The sequence below is a fragment of the Taeniopygia guttata genome, chromosome 8 (genome assembly GCF_048771995.1).
Source record: "Taeniopygia guttata chromosome 8, bTaeGut7.mat, whole genome shotgun sequence".
Classification (NCBI taxonomy): Eukaryota; Metazoa; Chordata; class Aves; order Passeriformes; family Estrildidae; genus Taeniopygia; species Taeniopygia guttata.
This window is the reverse complement of record NC_133033.1, coordinates 31,484,745-31,489,570: the sequence shown is the minus strand read 5'-3', so window position 1 is coordinate 31,489,570 and position 4,826 is coordinate 31,484,745. Positions and strand designations below refer to the sequence as shown.

Genomic DNA, 4,826 nt, shown 5'->3' with positions numbered 1-4,826 from the left:
CGATGGACAGCGATGGCACACGCTGCCTCCCAGCACTGGCGGCACAGCTGGCAGAGATGGATGGGGACACTGCTCTGCTCCATGCTAGCCCAAGACTTCCTCCATGTCCCCTCCACAGAGGGCTTGCACAGGGTAGGTTACTGTCTGCATGCAGGTGTTTGATGGGAGAGCATCTCCTGGGATGTCACTCTGCAAGGGGCCATGTTGGACAAACCAAAATGCTAAGAAGATTTGCTGCTGAGGTTCTGAGACAACATGCTGCCACAAGAGACACAGATCACACAAAAAGCACTTGCATTCCTTTATTCCTTTGCCCAAACTTCTCTCTCCATCCCAGCAAAGGCTTGCAAGCCTGCCTTCTGCTCTCTGACCCTGCTTTGACAGGCATGGCTGGTCCACAGAGCAGCAGGTCAGACAAACAAGTGATGGCACGTGGCTCTCAGACCTAGATAGGAGCAGCTGAAAGACATAAGAGACAGACACACGCACACACAGAGTCAGCACTGAGGAAAGACCCCTGACCCCAGGTCTTGGCTGGGAGGCTCCCCCTCTCAAGCATTTGCAGTTTCAAGTTGCTAAGTGGCCTGTCTTCAAAACAAACCGAACAGTTCACAACAGGATAGAGGCTACAGGTGTGTTTTCTCCTCATTCCCCTCCAAAACCTGTCTTCACCGCTGCTCACCAGCTCAGATATGAACACACGTGAGCAGCCACCTACAAACATCACAGATCTCTCTGCAGCCATTTGATATTTAAGGTGTCATCTCCACTGACCTCTCCAACCAGCAGGATGATGCAAGACTTGAGGGCATCACTGTAAAGCTCTCAGCCTAAAATTACAAACAGTGTCCCACCACTGGGTCACTCACCACAAGATCTTCCACTACTGCAGCCAGCTTGAACCCTCAGCAATTTTCACCTGCAAAGTCTGCATCCAGACAGGGCTGCTGCTGCTTTCCCAGCCATGAGCTGGAGATTTAAAAACCACACTCTAGACAGGAAGGCTCCAGGGTGGCAAGGGGGGAAAACGTTCATTTGTCCTTGGCAGGACAGCACCAACAAACCCTGGGCTTTGAATTCAGAGGAAAGCACTGGCAGCTACAAATTACTAATCAATGTCGAGTAACAACAACAGCAGCTAATAAGGAAGGGCTGATCAGCTTACTTTGGCAGTAATTATTCCTGACACCAGCCCTCAGAAGGAGCATCCAGGCTTAGTACACTGTCTACCATGATGATAACCCAAGATAACTAGAAAAATTTTGTGCTGGAAAAAAGGAGGGGGAAGAGAAAAAACCCTCAGCAATTAGCAAGACTTGTGGTGCTAATTACACTGTGAATGGTGTGCACGCTTTGTCAGAGCTCACTTGAGCCTTCCAGGTGATGCCAGGGAGGGATGAAGTGCCAGCACACCTTTTCACATGACAAACAATTCTGGCACCTGGTTATTTTTGAGAACAGCACAACTCTCTGCTGCTGACACAGAACCTGGCATGCATCCTTTGCCATCATTGCCTGAGGAAAAGCCTCTCACCTCCATAGTGTAGTAGAGCTACAGTTCAGCTTCACATCACTGGGTGGTACTGAGCCCACCTAACCTGGGTACAGGACCAACTCAGGATGACATACAGCCAACACAACAATAAAAATCTTAATTTACCAACATGTCTGAGATATGTTCAAAGCGTGTTACATTCACCCACAGCTGCTCAGGATCCTGCAACAACGATGCTCTGCAGTGCTGCAGCAGCCCAGGCACAAAGGTCCCATCACTTCCAGCACAGCCACCAGTCCTCCCGCTGAAGAGAAGTTTCCATCAGCATCCTTTCACCAGCACAGGAAGAGTTACTGCACCCAGCAGGGGTGGCAGAGTGAATGTGTGAACACACACGTGCTTCCCCCATGCGCTTCTTACTGACAGAACAGGTGAGAAGAAAATCTAACAGCCCCCAAGGCTTGCGATCGCACACGCGCCTCTGCTCACCTCTCTCCCAAGCAGGCATAAAGGCAACTTTTTCTTGCACTCCTCATTCGAGGGGGCTGACAAATTGCTCTCTCAGCAGTGGTGGGTGTTTTATAGAGGTGAGCTTCTCGGAAAGGCAGCTGCCTCAGGGTGTGGGTCACCGCAGTCACCAGCTCATGGAATCACGAGTTCTGCAAGTCCAGAGACGAATGAAGAGGTTGCAGCTTTCCTCCACACACACCAATGCAGTCACAGCAGCAGCAAGAGCCTGTTCAGACTTTCTCCTTTCCAGCTCTTCCTTCTCCTCCAAGACTCACAGGTTTTGGTACCTTATGCAGGATGGGGACTTTACCCTGGCCATGGGGTCTTTACAGAAAGCCAGCCCCCTGTCAGGAATACAAACCAGGCTGGTGAGACCTAGAAATTCAAAAGAAAGTGGAGGTACCCATCAGCACTGTGTTTCTGGCCTACAAACATCCCAACACTTCCCATAGATGAGTCCTACTCCTCTTCCTCCCTTCAAGCGTGTTCTGTGCCAGCCCACCCTTCCCATCCCACACACAAAGCTGTCATGAAGTCTACAATCCTAATACAGGGCAGCATCAGGAGGACATGGCTACCAGCCCTTGCACAAATAAAATCCTACAACAGAGATCCCAATTCCAGCCTTTATTTACAGAAATTATTACTACAAAGGACCCTGAGGGAAATCACAGCTCTATGCTGCATACACCAAGATGCAAATAACATCTGCATTATATGTCATGGAGTGGGAGACAAAAGGGAAAAAAAAACCAACCACAGCCTAAGCAGTCACAGGAAGAGAGAAAGGGAATGCCACGTGTGTTTCTTTTGTCCAGCCCAAGGCAATTTTTATCCACAAGGTGCACTAAATCCTTTGTGCCGCTCAATTAAATTTACAGCTGACCTAAACTGTTGTTCTGCCAAAAAAGAGGAGTCCAGACTCAGAGTTGTCCACAGGGTGAATGGCCATGGCTCTATGCAGACATGTGGGCAGCCCAAGGAGGGCAAGGAAGGGAAAGAGGAAGGAGATGCTGCAGGGCTGGAGCAGTCTGGAATCGCTACCATTTGCAGTATCATGAGCCGTGCCAGCACTGACACCAAATCCTGTGCTGGAGCATCTTCTCTCAGGTGAGGAAATACAGATGGGGAAGGGGAGCAATCCCCCATTGCACCCTCCTGAGATGCCACATTTGGACAAGCACCTGGGGCACCCTCCCATAGCCCACAGATGGAACAACATGGTGCAGCAGTCAGAGCATTCCCCTGTCACAAACCTTGACTGGCTGATAGAAGCAAAGAGGGAAAAGGGTTGTGATGTTCAACAGAGAACAGACAGCTCTTCCTGGGGCACAACCACCTGTCAGATGCACACTGTTTAGGCATACTGGAAGGAAAGAGGAAGAGGAAGAAGAGAAGGCATCTGACTTTACACAAATCTACAGGAGCTGCTCCTAAAATTTACCAGCACAAAGCAAGCAAGGCATCAGAGAAGGGGGGTGAGATCTCCGACACTGCAGTGCCAGTGCAGGTACCAGAGCACTGGTAAGGGCTGTAAATCAGAGCACTGCCACCAGACTGACTGTATGGATCACACCAGGCACCATCAGAATCACACACACCTGCTACAGAGAGACCTTCTCTAGCAGAGGGGTCTCCCTTGCACTGCAGATACTCCTAATAACAACCCATCATCACTTTGCTGTACACAACCAGAAATGTTGACTTGAATGCCAAGCCAAGGATGCTCTCAGTGCCTGACCTGCACACATTTCCAAGTGATGTTTCTTCAGCTATTCCCATCCACTTGAAAATATCTCCCCAAGCCGAAGCTCCCATGTCTCAACATTATCAGAGAAAACCAAATCCTGACAACAAGAGGAAGATCCCATCATGGGATGGGTGAATGTGACAGTTTTTCAGGAGGGAACCAGGAGAAGTGGTGTTGCTCAGGGACAGCCCAGGTAGGACTCTCTTACCACAGAGAGGACATCAGCACAGGGTGCAAGCTCAAAGGCTGAACCAGACTTCCAGAACTGGAGGCTAGAACCAAACCATTCCTTCTTTGTGTCTTCATCAACTCGTCTCTCCTGCTGCTGTTTCTACTAGAAAGGGAGACCATGGTCTTCCTCACATCAATGGATTACAGCCAAGGCAGCAGCCTGGACAAGGCAGGGTAACACAAGGGCTGGCCCCTGCAAAGCTGTTCATCAGCATTTCAAGGTGAATCTGACAACACAGCTGGTTTCCTAAGTGTTAAGAACATGCTTTGCTCCAGCCTTTCATCTCAAGCAACACACAGCGCCAAAGGGCAGCTTGCCAAAAGCAAAAATCACATGCAGGAGAAAAAGCATCACCCCTGGGAAATCTGCATCCAAGGAAGGCTGGAAACCTCCCCCCCAAATCTAACAGAATTCAAATCCCTCCCCTGCTGAGACAGTCTCTTTCAATTTCTTCAGTGGATGTATTTCACGCCTCACCTGCAGAGTGACTGTTTCCTGCAGAAGGAAGAACCACGCAGAAGTTTGAGCACAACACAAAGCCAAACCTGGATTGTGTCCCTTTTTTTTCACCCTTTCACCCCCTACTGAGGCATGTCAGGAGTGAGATTTCAGAGAGACCAGCAATATTGTCAGTGCCTGAGCCCCCTGCCAGCAGCCCTGAGCTGGCAGGAACAACTCAGCCTCTTCAGGAACCCTTCCCGCTTGTTCTCTCCTCCCAGCACAATTGGAGGCTAAACTCACACTCCAACAACAGTGCTGTGGGTGAGTCATCCCGGCTGCTGTCAGCTGCAATGATTAAGGATGAAATGGCATCACTTATCAGCAATGAGGTGGCTGCA

At 49.9% G+C, this 4,826-nt stretch overlaps 1 long non-coding RNA gene across 1 annotated transcript; it reads right to left on the bottom strand.

Moving 5' to 3' along the window:
• Positions 1-279: 279 nt before the first annotated feature.
• On the bottom strand, positions 280-2,399 carry LOC115496272 (uncharacterized). Its single transcript, XR_003961745.4, has 2 exons — positions 1,985-2,399; positions 280-459 (listed from the first exon to the last, which is right to left on the bottom strand). It is a non-coding gene; the product is annotated as an uncharacterized lncRNA (long non-coding RNA).
• Between the last annotated feature and the right edge of the window lie 2,427 nt (positions 2,400-4,826).